The sequence below is a fragment of the Parasteatoda tepidariorum genome, chromosome 7 (genome assembly GCF_043381705.1).
Source record: "Parasteatoda tepidariorum isolate YZ-2023 chromosome 7, CAS_Ptep_4.0, whole genome shotgun sequence".
Taxonomy (NCBI): domain Eukaryota; kingdom Metazoa; phylum Arthropoda; class Arachnida; order Araneae; family Theridiidae; genus Parasteatoda; species Parasteatoda tepidariorum.
In genome coordinates, this window is record NC_092210.1 from 86,012,702 (window position 1) to 86,029,077 (window position 16,376).

A 16,376-nucleotide genomic window follows, 5' to 3' on the forward strand; every position below is an offset into this window, starting at 1 on the left:
AAACGAATTATATTTATGAAGTAATTATGAATAATCATTAAACTCAATTCTCTAGTAAATTATCACTTTTTTGCTTAAAACAAAAAGTGTCTCAATTGCGCTTCCTTTCAATTGCTTAAATTTCTTTTAAAATATTTTTTGGAAAGAAAAGTAATTCATAAATTCTTTTTTATTAGAATTTCATCTAAAATGGAGGATGAATAACATTCCGTCAAGTGATTTGCAATCTTAGAAGATGACAGAGTGAAAAAAAATCCACGACTTTCACTGCATTTTTATCGGGCGTATATACAGGGGAATCCTGATAAATTTATATACTTTCTTTGTAGTATAGGCAAGGAAATCCTGTTAAATTGATAGACTTTCTCTTACGCGGTTCCCTCTGCCAAATTGGTAGTGTTCATCTTACCAGGTTTATCCTGCTAAACAGAAGAAAATAGTTTCTTCAAACAAAATACAATTTTGATTTTGAGTTATATAAAGAAAAAAAAGAAGAACGACTATTTTGCTTAACCTGTATCCATAGTAAAATCATACACATAAGGTGAAAAGAAAATACTTGAATAAAAATTGTTGCACTGAGTTTTGTTTAACTGTTTATTTGATTATCTTATAATTAAGGAAAAGTGCAGCAAATTTCACCATTTTAAACTTTAAAAGCTGATGAACCGATTAACGTTTATGAGAGTGAAATAAGACGTTAAATATAGAAAATAAACTAAACTGAGTTTTAATAAAAAGAGGCACCTTTCAACTTTCAATTTAAAATAAATAGAAAACGGCTCAAATTAATTAAAATAATCAGTCTTTTTTTAGTTTATAATTTTATATTTAATATATAAACAATTTAATCAAGATTATTAGTCGAAATTTCGAGATATATTGCAACAATGGGGTTCTTAAAACTCACATGGTTTCAAAGTAATTTAATGACCTCTTGTGGAGATTGTATATATATACTTTTTTTAATTTGAAATAAGTCTAAAATTTAATGAAACGTAGCCAAAACTTGTAAAAAAGGCTATGGTGCATAATATGTCATTGTGTAAAAAAACATGGAACAGTGTTCTCTATGACAAATTCCCCCTCAAAAAATATTAAAGGAGTTATAAGCAAAAATAGATTATTGGGAGCGTTGGTCAGTGTCGGGAATATTGCATGTAGACAGTGTTTAGTGGTCGAATTAGTCTCATAGAGTAGTTATTTTAATTTTAGATATAAACTTTAATACATTTAATGCAATTTAATACAATATGGATGAAATATAAAATGCACGTGTATAACTAGTATCATTTGAATGGATTATATAATAATTTTAGTCGATTTAAATTGATTTTAGTTTCTGATAATTGCTCTTTATTCATTATCCATACGGACTAATATACAACAAAAAGAGTCCACAAAACAATAAACAATATAAACAGTCCCAAAATAATATAATAATGAACAACAAGGCCAAAGTTAAGGCAAAAGTTTGTATGCTGAAAAACCTATAACAGAAATTAAATCGAGTTGAATAGAACCACACTTTAAACAGTAAACTTTCAGTACATGACACATATTATAACTACATTAATTATGAAGCAATTAGGAAACATATAAAAGCATTTTTAAAGATCTATATTAATTATCTATACAAAATGCACTGCAATACAAACATACTATTGCAGTATGCTTATAATCTATAGAGTTATAACATATAAACTTCAATCATAAATGTATAAATTCACTTACAGCATTAATATGGTAGCAAAAGGAAATTTTTATCTGGAAAACATCGTAATAAAGGAAGAGTTACAACCATTATAATAGTTAAAAATCAGTCAGGCAGTGCTTATAATCGATACTAGTAATTAATAATCATAATAATAATAATAAGATTAAATAGATACTTAAATGTACAGTACGTAAAAAAATGGATCGCCCTGATTAACTTTTGATCTAATGATTAAATTTTCATATTCTAAGACAGGTGATCTCAAATATGCTAATTCAACCAAAATGGCCGACCCGTATTAAATAAAATAATAATACATACTCAGTAAAAATTATTTTTTGCATGGAAAAGCAGGTAAAAATGTTTTACTTGCTTTTTAATGTCAGTAAATTTAATAGTGTTATCTTTATCCCATTTTCTATTTTTATTTGTTTTAGTTATCTTCCAAACTTTTCACCAGACAATTAAAATTTTCATTCAAAAATTGCGGTTAATTAATCAGCAGCAGTCTGCCCAAGCTACCGGTTATTAAAATACCATAATTTTCCAATCTAAAGTTTACGGTGAACAACATTTTTTACATTTACGGTTGTGAACATGGTTGCAACTAGTACGGTTAATTAACCATAAATTTTAAACTATACGGTTTTTTTAATTATTTACAATCAGTATGTTAAAAACAGTAAAAATGAAATTTTACTATTTGATCTCGGCTTTTCGTTATTTAATGGAGAGTGAAGTTAAGTTGTGGTTGAGTTGTGTTTCATTAAATGAACCATGGAATATGATTTAATTTATTTATCTGATTGTTTCACCTATCGTAATAGATGGGCACTATTAGAATTTTTGGTGTTACGAATTATGTGCTATCATCTACGCTTCAATGAAAGTAACGTATTCTACTTACATAGGGTCAGAAACTGGGAAGTGTAGGACAACGGAAACTCTTCATGGGTTGAAGGGAATGGAGGAAATGTAGTGGTGTTAATGCTAGGATTTAAACTCCAGTTCCGTCTGTCATAAGATTGACAGATTAGCATTCTCGGCTGCAATATGCAACTAGCTGCAAGGAACTATGTGCGTTCTTTAGGTGGGCCTAGTTGGTACGATAAAGTTATGATTGCATAACAGTATTGGATGTTAGCAGTTAATAAATAGTTTTTCTCTCACAGTTCATAGTTTGTATATCGTCTTATTTATGATTGTTTGATTCTTCTGTTTGAATATGGTATATGGTTATTTAATCAGTTTTCCGAGAAATTTCAAACAGAATAGGTAAACAAGTTAAATTAAGTTAAAAATAAAGTATTTTTTATATTTTTAAACGAGTGACTGGGTGGTGCAGTTGGTTTGTCGTCGGCCATCTGAGCCCAAGTCTACGGGTTCGATTCCCGGCCCAGGCACCGGACTTTCGGGTTGCAGAAAATCCTCAGCGGCCATGTCATATGATTATGCGGCATGTAAAAGGTCCCTGGAGTGCCTTATTGGCTCTTGGCATTTCCGGCAAAATTAAATTCCTAGTGCACTTTAGCATCCAAATAAGAGTCTCGGTGCTGCCATTTAGTGTGGCAGAAACTAGACGTCCAAATTAACATGGCCAACTGTATCTCACCCATTGTGGTGGTCCTGAAAGAGTGAATACCACTTCTGGAGAACGCACTAGATCTGTTCATGTGTGCGCACTTGTGCAGCTCATTGGAAATAAAAAAAAAATATTTTTAAACGACCGAAATATAAATTAAAATTAAATAATAATGATTAATGTTATAGTTTATTAGTTTAACGAGAGATCATATAAACTTTGTTGAGAATAATTTATAAATTATCTCGGTAGCGTTTTTTGAGCAATATTCAAAACTAATTTTAAAAAATTAATGAAATCCTAAAGATATTTAAATTTATAACCCTTAACAAAGTAACATGTGACTGGTGAGGAAACTAACAGCATTTAATTACTGATATTGACTGATTTGTCGAATAAGATTCTTTGTTTAATTCTCGTACGCTTCTAATTGCATTTTGATTTAAACTGAAATTCAACAACCGATATCGTGACCCAAGTGGAATTATCTGATAAATTGTCGATTCTACTTCAGCTTTAGTACGGATGTTGCAATTTATCCGTGGCTTTGATTGAATGCTTGCAATGAGATAAGGCAATCAGGAGAGAGCTTTACCCCTCGTCAATTCTGGCACTTCTGAAGGAATTGAAGTTTAACCGTTTTCGCTTTGGCCTACATTAAAAAAAATCACATTAAATCTCTATGCGTTATAATAAGTTCAATTTTGCTAGACAAATGCTTGGGCAATATAAGATAAGTATATTTCTTTTATGAAAAGGCTTAGTTACATATTAAATAAGAGGATCTTTCAATATTGTTCTTCTTTGAATAAATTATATTCATAGATATAAGTTAAGGCAAAAACAATACACTGTTATATATTTCGCATCATATGGTACAACAAATGTATTATGCTGCTAATATGTGCGACATAATTGTATATCTTAAACTTGATTGCACGATAAAATAGTTAAACTTGAACGTAAATATGGTTTATTAGGTAACAGCTAAAATAGTAAACATAAAGTAGTGATTTAAAAGGTCAACGTTTAACCGGTTTCTTCAAGAATCTACCAAAAAAGGCATATTTAAAAAAATATTTAAGTGTTGGAGCTTTCTCCCTTTTATAGCAAGTTGTTATCAGAGATGAATTGCACTTGTACTGGATTTTCCTCATTTCTAATTATTTCAAAGACTAATTATGTTATCAGTACACTTTGTGGGTTATTCTCTGATAATAGGAAATTGGTATAAAATAAAACACAAATGTAATAGTTTTAGTTTCTTTCCTTTTTTGTTTGCTAATTCAGTTTTTTGCACTATTTGCATGAAAAAAGGTACTAAACGTGAAAAAAATTACTTGTTTGCTTTAATTAGTTCTTTAAAACCTTAGTGTTAGTTGATTTTTCAATGAAATTTATAAATTTGCTTTAATTTTACATATTATGACCAGCGGGGAAGAGCTGATCCACCTCCCTGTTGACGACTATCAATGTTCAACTCCGTAAACCTTGTAATTTTGAACCCAATTCAGAAAACAAGGGAACTCCTGTATCAAGTATCGGAAGAAATTTGCTTTCGCGGAGGACATTTTTTTGCAACTAACCCACATTTGCGTTACACGGAGAGGAAAACCACGAAAAATTTCCATGTTTTACCTGTCGGCAAAGGAACTACCACTGAGAATATTTTATCTCAAATTTTTCACTCTGGTCGGAGAGAGCAGAGTGCAAAATTTGATTCGACCAACCCGGGTCACCTCATTTGGAGGCGATCACACTATACCCTGAGCAACCATGACTCTTTAAATGGAATAGAATAATTTTTTTTTATTATGCGTTTGAGAAACATGATGACACTGTGGCGTAACTACCACTACGAATATTAAAACATCAATTCACTGGTATATAAGACGTGCTAAATTGATTCAATCACGAGGTACCTTTTGATAGATGATGGCTGGCATGGTCGATAACTCCGCCCCCGAAACTAGTGACCTCCGGACGTGATTAGAACACGCAGTAACTCCCTCTTCGCAAAATAACTTGACTGTAACGCCTACTTTGTTGGATGATACACATTAAACATTTGACTTGCTACTTGTGATAGCGGCATCATCCACCTCCTCACTCTGCTGCTCAGTCTCGTCTCGAACATACTCACAACGTCGGCCAGCATACACTCGACAGCTAAAGGCAACACAGTAGCGACCACGTCTGTGAAGTTAATACACCTCTCACATTCAGCACTCAAAAACCCGGTGATCTTAATTCCAGCTCTCCCGATCTTTCGCAAGTACAGCAACTAAGTGGAAACCATTAATCAATTTCTATTTCTGATAAAATTCTGTGAGGGAATAATGTGGCATAACTACCACTACGAATATTAAAACATCAATTCACTGGTATATAAGACATGCTAAAATGATTCAATCACGAGGTACCTTTTGATAGATGATGGTTGGCATGGTCGATAACTCCACCCCCACAACACTTTAAAATACGTTGGTGACATTGGCAACATTTTCATTTTAGGTGCCAGTAAAAAACGTCCGTTTGCTTTTATCTTCAAATAAAGAGTAACGTTCTTCACCATGTTCTTAGATTTCATTACCATGATTTCAAAAATCCTTGGTTTGAATACGTTTAATATTAAACCTACTTATGGATTAACTATTACAAATAAAAACCAATTGAATATGTTTTTCAAATATAATACCAATGTTTTATTAGAAGCACTTAGCTGACTTAATTTTTTTTATTATGTAATGAACACTCACGAAACTTTCAAAATGCATTAGTAACGGAATTTTTACTATTCAATCTACTTANAGACAAATGCTTGGGCAATATAAGATATAAGGTGAAAAGAAAATACTTGAATAAAAATTGTTGCACTGAGTTTTGTTTAACTGTTTATTTGATTATCTTATAATTAAGGAAAAGTGCAGCAAATTTCACCTTTTTAAACTTTAAAAGCTAATGAACCGATTAACGTCTATGAGAGTGAAATAAGACGTTAGATATAGAAAATAAACTAAACTGAGTTTTAATAAAAAGAGCCACCTAGATCTTTCAACTTTCAATTTAATATTAATAGGAAACGACTCAAATTAATTAAAATAATCAGTCTTCTTTTAGTTTATAACTTTATATTCAATATATATGCAATTTAATCAAGATTATTAGTCAAAATTTCGAGATATATTGCAGCATTGGGTTTCGTAAAACTCATATAGTATCAAAGTCATTTAATGACCTCTTGTGGAGATTGCATATATATACTTTTTTTAATTGGAAATAAGTCTAAAATATAATGAAATGTAGCCAAGAGCAAAAATAGTCCACAACACGATAATAAACAGCATGAACAGTCTAAAAACAATGTAATAATGAACAACAAAGCCAAAGCCATGGCAAAAATTTATATGCTGAAAAACCTATTGCAAAAAAAATCGAGTTGAGTAGAACAACACATTTAGCAGCTAACTTTTAGTATATGATGCATAATGTAACTACATTAATTATAAAGCTATTAGCAAACATAAAGAAACATTTTTAAAGACTAATATCAATTATCAATACGAAATGCATTGCAATGCAGACACACTTTTGCAGTATGTTTATAATTTATAGAGTTATATGCATTTGAAGATATGGTAAAGGCTTGAATGCATATGAACTTCAAACATAAATAAATAAATAAATTCACTTGCAACATTAATATGATATCAAAAGAAACTTTTTATCTAGAAAGCATCGTATTAAAGGAAGAGTTACAACCATTATAATAGCTAAAATTCAGTTAGGTAGTGTTTATAATCGATATTAGTGATTAATAATGAACATATATTCACAATAAAGCAAACAAAATAGAAGCCCCAGTACGATGCAATAATTATTAATAAAGTTATGCACATTTAAATAAGTTTTTTTAAAATTCGTTTTCCTATAAAGTTTAATGCAATATTATAATAGATAGTATAGACTATTATAGAATAATATAGTATAGAATAATCGAGTAATATAGTATAGAATAATAGACATAGATAGTATAGAATAATAGATTATTAAAATTTTGATTAAAAAATTGCGGTAAATACATCAGCAGCAGTCTGTCCACGCGGCCGGTTATTAAAATACCATAACTTTCCAATCTAAAGTCTACGATGAACAACATTTTTTACATTTACGATTGGGAACATGTTGGTAACTAGTATTGTTAATTAACATAAATTCAAAACTATACGGTTTTTTAACTATTTACAATCAGTATGTTAAAAACCGTAAAAGTGAAATTTTACTGCACACTAGAACTAGGCATTTCGTTATTTAAAGGACAGTGAAGATAAGTTGTGGTTGAGTTGTGTTTTATTAAATGGACCATGGAATGAGATTTAATTTATTTATCTGATTGTTTCACCTATCATAAGAGATGGGTAATAGTATAATTTTTTGTGTTAAGCATTATGTGCTATCATCTATGCTTGAATGAAAGTGACGTATTCTAATTACCCAGGGTCACAAACCGGGAAGTGTAGGACAACGGAAACTCTTTATGGGTTGAAGGGGATGGAGGAAATGTTGTGGTGCTAAAGCTAGGATTTGAACTCCAGTTCTGTCTGTCAAAAGATTGACAAATTAGCATTCTCGACTACAATATGTAACCAAAGAACTATGCTCATTCATTAGGAGGGCCTAGTTGGTGCGATGAAGTTATGACTGTTTAACAGTGTTTGGTGCAAGCAGTTAATAAACAGTTTTTCTCACAGTTCATAGTTTTCATACCGTCTTATTTATGATTATTTTGACTCCTTTGTTTGAATATGGTATATGGTTATTTAACCAGTTTTCCGAGAAATTTCAACCAGAATGGGTAAACAAGTTAAATTAAGTTAAAAATAAAGTATTTTTAATATTTTTAAATGACCAAAATTTAAATTAAAATTAAATAATAATGATTAGTGTTATAGTTTATTAGTTTAACGAGAGATCATATAAATTTTGTTGAGTATAATTTGTAAATTGTCTCTGTAGCGTTTTATGAGCAATATTCAAAATTAATTTTAAAAAATTAATCAAATCCTAAAGATATTTGAATCTATAACCCTTAACAAAGTAACATGTGTCTGGTGGAGGAAACTAACAGCATTTAAATAATGATATTGACTGATTTGTCGAGTAAGATTCTTTGCTTAATTCTCGCACGTTTCTAATTGCATTTTGATTTAAACTGAAATTTAACAACCGATATCGTGACCCAAGCGGAATTATCTGATAAATTGTCGATTCTACTTCAGCTTTAGTACGGATGTTACAATTTATCCGTGGCTTTGATTGAATGCTTGCAATGAGATAAGCCAATCACGAGAGAGCTTTACCCCTCTTCAATTCTTGCACTTCTAAAGGAATCGTAGTTTAACGGTTTTCGCTTTGGCTTACATTAAAAAAAATCACATTAAATCTCTATGCGTTATAATAAGTCCAATTTTGCTAGTTTGCTCGAGAAATATAAGATAAGTACATTTCTTTTATGAAAAGGCTTGGTTATTAAATAAAAGGATCCTTCAAGATTGTTCTACTTTGACTAAATTATATTCATAGATATAAGTTAAAGCAAAAATACAGTACACTGTTAGATATTTTGCAGCATATGGAACAGCAAATGTATTATGTTGCTAATATGTGTGACATAATTCTATATCTTAAACTTGATTGCACGATAAAATAGTTAAACTTGAACGTAAATATGGTTTATTAGGTAGCAACTAAAATAGTAAACATAAAGTAGTGATTTAAAAGTTCAACGTTTAACTAGTTTCTTAAGGAATCTACCAAAAAAAAAAAAACATATTTAAAAAAATATTTAATTCTTGGAGCTTTCTCCCTTTTATAGCAAGTTGTTATCAGAGATGAATTGCACTTGAACTGGATTTTCCTCATTTCTAATTATTTCAAAGACTAATTATGTTATCAGTACACTAGGGTTATTCTCTGATAATAGGAAATTGGTATAAAATAAAACAAAAATTTAATAGTATTGGTTTCTTTTCTTTTTCGTTTGCTAATTCAGTTTCTTACACTATTTGCATGAAAAAAGGTACTAAACGTGAAAAAAAGTACTTGTTTGTTTTAATTATTTATTTAAAACCTTAGTGTTAGTTGATTTTTCAATGAAATTTGCAAATTTACTTTAATTTTACATATTATGACCAGCGGGGAAGAGCTGATCCACTTCCCAGTTGACGACTATTAATGTTCAACTCCGTAATCCTTGTAATTTTGAACCCAATTCAGAAAAACAAGGGAACTTCTGTATCAAGTATCGGGAGAAATTTGCTTTCGTGGTGGACATTTTTATGTAACTAACCCGCATTTGCGTTACACGGAGAGGAAAACTACGAAGAATTTCCATGTTTTACCTGACTGCAAGGGAACTACCACTGAGGATATTTTATCTCAAATTTTTCACTCTGGTCGGAGCGAGCAGAGTGCAGAATTTGATTCGGCCAACCCAGGTCACCTCATTTGGAGGCAATCACACTATACCCTGAGCAACCATGACTCTTTCAATGGAATAGAATATATTTTTTTTTATCAATATGTGTTTGAGAAACGTGATGACACCATGGCGTAACTACAACTACGAATATTAAAACATCAATTCTCTGGTATATAAGACATGCTAAATTGATTCAATCACGAGGTACCTTTTGATAGATGATGGTTGGCGAGGTCGATAACTCCACCCCCACAACACTTTAAAATACGTTGGTGACATTGGCAACATTTTTATTTTAGGTGCCAGTAAAAAACGTCCGTTTGCTTTTATCTTCAATTAAAGAGTAACGTTCTTCACCATGTTCTTAGATTTCATTACTATGATTTCAAAAATCCTTGGTTTGGATACGTTTAATATTAAACCTACTTATGGATTAACTATTACAAATAAAAACCAATTAAATTTGTTTTTCAAATATAATACCAATGTTTCATTAGAAGCACTTAGCAGACTTAATTTTTTTATTATGTAATGACCTCTCACGAAGCTTTCAAAATGCATTAGTAACGGAATTTTTACTATTCAATCTACTTAGAGTTAACGTATTAAAAAAAGACTTCTACGTAGTCTCTTAACTATATATAAATCATACAGGAAATTTAAATTTATTAATAATTTGCTTAAATGATAATGACTTTCCTAATGACTTTGAATAAATACACCGATTTTAAGCTTGAGCAAAACATCAAAAAAAAAAAAAAAAAAAAAAANAAAAAAAAAAAAAAAAAAAAAAAAAAAAAAAAAAAAAAAAAAAAAAAAAAAAAAAACGAAGGACTAATTACATTCTCGTATGACCACAACTCTTAATGTAGGGATACGGATATTCTATACTTAAAAGCCATTTTTTATTGATTAATATTTTTATATAGTTGAAGAAAATTTAAATATCTACTGTCAAATCTTTTTATTCTTTTTTTTTACTGAAATTATGTATTTTATTTTTTTCTATTCAGTGAAAATAATACCTTATTTATGAGTAAAAACTTTCTCATATTGTCTTTTATATGACAGATCTTTAGTATGATTTGCGATTTAAATGATTATGGACATTGTTAACTGTCTTCAAAGTTTTTCTTTCTCAACAGTTCAAATCTTTTTTATCCTTAATTTTTTATTCCCCAACTTTTATTTGATCCTGTATAATAAATAACAGATAAAACTTTAAGTACAATTAATTAAATTTAAAAGGAAATTTTAACTGAAAATTTATGTGCAAATAAAAAAGAATCGAAAAATATTTTAAATTCCTGTTTAACTTTTAAAATATACTAAATTAAATAAAAATGTGTTTTTCAATTTGGACATAAGAGATGTTATAAGAACTAAGTTAATGAATTCAATTAAACAGCATTAATATTTTTGGAAGAACTTAACATTTTTTCAAAAACATTTGTCTTTAATTGTATTATCTTATCTTTAATTGTATTATCTTATCATAATCTTATCAGTATTACAAAAATAAGAATAAAAACTATTTAATTTCTGTAGATCTGCAATGATTGTGTTATATTATTTGATTATTATATTATTTTATTTCTATTGTAAATTTTTTATTTTAATATATAATCTGTAATATTGAAAAAAATCATTTTTATTTTATTACAACATTTTTATTCTGGCAACAAAAACACTCATGCATTAATGCTATTAAAATCCTTTTTAAAGATTTCTGAGGAAAAAAATATTTAAGTTAAAAACAAAATTTTTAGTCTACTTTAATTTTTTTCAGGTTAATATATTTTATGCAAAAGGATTGTTGAATCTGTAATTTGAAAAAAAAGTGAAACATATGCTCTAAATAATAAATGAATAATATCATGTAAAATTTGAAACAGATGAATAAATAAATTATTTTTAAGCTTTCCTCACATAATCTGCTATTTCAGTTCAGATTTCATTTATCAATTCCAATTCTATGCAAACATACTTTGTGTCGTTTTTTATTGCGATCGCCAACAGTTAAACGATATAATTTAAAGCTAATAAGTCAATTAATTAAATTAAGTCAATTAATTAAATTGACTTATTAGAACACCAAAATACTCAAAAACATGTCATTATTAGTTTGAAAGTATGAAACAAGTAAAGTGACCAAAAACAACGAAAATAGAAATAGAAGAACGGGAGCAATGATAACTCGTTCGAGATAGATAGATAGATAGATAGATAGGCAGCAATGATCTAAAGATTGAAATATATAGGTAGGAGTATAAGGCAATAGTTGTTTTTAAAACGTTTAATTTTAATTTTTTTCAATTTCAAATTTTTGTGGTATTTTTTTCAGAGTTAGTAGAGGTAAAAATTTAGACATTTTAGTTACCTTCCTTAAATGAAGTTTTTGGTAGTAATAGATACTAAAAATTTCCCACTATCGAAGTATGACCCGCTATTGCGAAGTATGTTACCTTAAAATATCTTAGCATTTAACGAATCTAGGTAATCTTCCTCAAATCTGTTTTTTTTTTTAAACGAAAACCTTGAAAAACTTTGAAAATTTGAATTATACATTCCACTCAATTACCCATTTCCCTTTTTTTTTTATATTTTTGCCTATTTTGTGCATTTAGTCAATCAAAACGTCAAGGATCAAAAACGTTAGTTGATAATTAATAAAAATTATGACTTAAAAATTTGGTATGAATACTATGTTAAATAATCTTCTATTTTTAAAGCTTCTAAACAGAGTATTAGAAAATAAATTTATTTATGAAAAGAAAATTAATCTATCAATTTTTTCTGCTATGCCATCAAAATTATTATTTCGGTATTCAGTTTTCTCCGAAAACAAAATCTGCTACACACTCTAAACTCAATTTTCTTAGAAAAACCAAATAACTCAGTACTTAACTAAATAATTCAAATTCTTAATCTAACGTTTTCAATATAAATGTTTTGTGGGAAATAATATAAAATGAGTGATAGTTTATTTAAACATTTATGCATTTAGTATATACTTCATACATAATATTGACCAGCCAAAAAAATTCTTGAGTCATGCAGTATATTATTGTTTTTGAGCAATTTATGCTTGATGTATTGAAAAGAAAATAGATAAGAAATGTTTAAGGTCATAGATTTAACACAAACAAAATCTCTAACGGAAATAAAACGTTTGTAGCTCCAAGCAAATATGGTGCATCTAAGCAGAGTGAAATGGTAAAATATTTAAACTCTAAAGGTTATTCCAAAAGTTTTGTTTGCTTACTAGAATAATGCACTGTTTATTCCCATGCAAGTTTTCTTTTAAGTTGAAGAGTTTTATAAGAAAATCTCTAAAGAAATGTGATAAATAAAATATATATAAAATAAATTATTCATTTTGCCATGTTGAATTTATGCTATGCTTATATTTATTGAACACTGAATAAGATTAAATTTATGTCACAATGCGAATGAATCATAGAAATGTTTGAATATGCAATCTTAATTGAATCTTTTCAAATTTTTCTTTTTCTAATGTCTTACGTAACTGAAGAAAATAAAATCTTCATTCAACGCACCATAATCTTTTCATTTATAAATAATTCAATTTGAATGTGACTGAATGTTTGGTTAGCTTAAATAGGACTTTTACAAAAAAAAATTATTCTATCGAATTTAATTAATTTTTAATTTAAGATTTCATAGTTATAAGGGCAAAAGTAAATTTCAAAACATAGAGAATAATCGTAAGTTTTGGTAACTAAAAACAACTTTTTATATTTGTAAACGAAAACAATAATGATGTTTCTACATATAAATTTGCACAGTGTTTGACTATTAACGGTTACTACTGTAAATAAAGTAAAAGTTTCCAAATGAAAAAGAACTTTCCCAACACAATGTTGGGTTTCGAGTCATAGTGTTTTATATTGAAGGTCACTTTTTCTGTACAAGATGAAAAGTCACTATTTTAATTCACTTATTTACTCTTCCTTTCCGTGTTAGTAGCAATGTTCCGATAAAGATACACTAATGCATGTGGTTGCATATGACAATCCCGATGCCTGATTGAATTAAGTTTTCTGACGTAAGAAAAGTGCGAGGAATTTTCTAACGACTCGTCTGCGTGACCGATATAAAGCAATATAATTTGCAGTTGGTGCACTGTAAAAAAATTCGGTTCAAATTACGGTAAAAAATACGATACTTTTTACAGTGAAATCCATTTTTTGCCGGAACATGTAAAGGAAAAAATCTGATGAACCGTAATTTTACAGTATTAATCACCGTAAAAACACTGAATAACTCTATTTAATTAAATATTACATTGAAAATTGCGGTAAAATTGAACTTTAAATAGTCCGGTAATGGTAATTTGGTCCAAAATTTTGTGTTACATTATGATCGCTTATTTTGGTTACTAGGTAAGGTTTTAATAACTAAAGATAACTTTTTTTGTATTGACAAATTATTATTAATAACAGTCCTAGAAATTCGAACAATATCGTAATTTCGCGTTTTTCGGAAATATTTTTGTATCGTGACCTGCAACGCAAACTGCTTTCACCAAAGCGTAAAATTGATTTTAAACTGGGGAGAAAAACTTGTAGACCTCTGGTCGGGGGTGGCTGCGATTTATAACTTTCGAGTTGGTCCCTTTTTTTTTTTGTTCTTTTTTTTCCGGGAGCTGCCTGGAAGTTTCCAAGACTAGATGATTATTCTGCCACAGATCACGATACGGAAATCTCCACTTTTAGTTTACACTTTGACCAAAAGAAACGGTTATTATTAATTTTGACTGGTTAGTATTAATAATAACTGGATTTATCACTTTAACCGTAAAACTTGTACAAAGAGGCACACCCATATCCCAATGCTATATAAACCGTTTTATCACACAGACCAAACCTCATTATTTATTTTTTAATAATAACCTGTCAAAGTGAATAATTTGCTACATTTCTCATTTTGACCAAAAGAAGCTGTTATTATTAATATTGACCAGCTAGTAATAATAATAACCTGATTTATTACTTTAAACGTAACACTTAGTATCATCAAGTATACAAAGCTTATTTGCTTTATTATCAAAATTTTGGAATCGGTGTCTTCTCCTCTGAACTTATTTAGTTTGTTTTATTTCATTTCAAAAACATGGNACCCGACACTCGAAATTTTTGCTCTGTTACAATCGTACCCTGTTACAATTGACCCCACTCTCCCCTACTTTTTACAGTTAAATCCATTTTCTACCGGAACATGTAAAGGAAAAAATCGGATGAACCGTAATTTTACAGTAATAATTACCGTAAAAACACTGAATAACTCTAATTAATTAAATATTACATTAAAAATTACGGTAAAAATGAACTTTAAATAGTCCGGTAATGGTAATTTGGTCCAAAATTTTGTGTTACAGTGTGGTCGCTTACTTTGGTTATTTGGTAAAGATTTCATAAGTAAAGATAATTTGTCTTTTTTTTTTGTATTAACAGATTATTATTAATAACAGCCCAAGAAATTCGATCGGTGTCATTATTTCGTGTTTTTCGGGAATATTTTCGTATCGTGACCTGCAACACCAACTGCTTTCACCAAAGCGTCAAATTGATTTTAAACTGGTGGGAAAAACTTGTAGACCTTTGTCCGGGGGTGGCTGCAATTTATACCTTTCGAGTTGGTCCCTTTTTTTTCTTCTTTTTTTCCGGGCTACTGCCCGGAAGTTTCCAAGATTTGGCGATTATTCTGACACAGATCACGATACGGAAATCTCCACTTTTAGTTTACACTTTGACCGAAAGAAACGGTTATTATTAATTTTGACTGGTTAGTATTAATAATAACTGTATTTATCACTTTTACCGTAAAACTTATACAAAGAGGCACACCCATATCCCAATGCTGTATAAACCGTTTTATCACAAGTGAATAATATGCTATATATTTCTCATTTTGACCAAAAGAAGCTGTTATTTTAAATATTGACATGTTAGTAATAATAATAACCTGATTTATTACTTTAAACGTAACACTTAGTATCATCAAGTATACAAAGCTTATTTGCTTTATTATCAAAATTTTGGAATCGGTGCTTTCTCCTCTGAACTTATTTAGTTTGTTTTATTTCATTTCAAAAGCATGGTGTATTTCTGCTCTTAATTATTTGTTTATAAATCGCATTACACTATATTTACTACCTTACACCATTCTGTACTTTGCATTTACATCTATACATTGCAACAAGGACCGTATGCTTTTTAGCATGGCAATTTTCTGAATCATTTTCGCTCTTGGATATTCAATAAACTTGTTTTCTTATTTAAGCAAGTACTTAATGTTCAATAGCTAGTTTAGTAACTTCCATTCTTTTTAAAATCAGAATAAATCTTGTCGGAAAATTTAAATTTTAAAAACACTCTAATAGTTTATAAAGAGCCTGTATGGTGTATAAAAAGTTTTCCATTACCATTAAAGCAGTTTAGATATTTTATTTTTGTAGAAATACACCATATATGCTCTATAATGTTTTCAAAAAAGCAATATAACATTTGCATACAATTGTTCAATTCACTACATAATCTGCTCATCGTACAGTGAACAAATTGACTATGAAT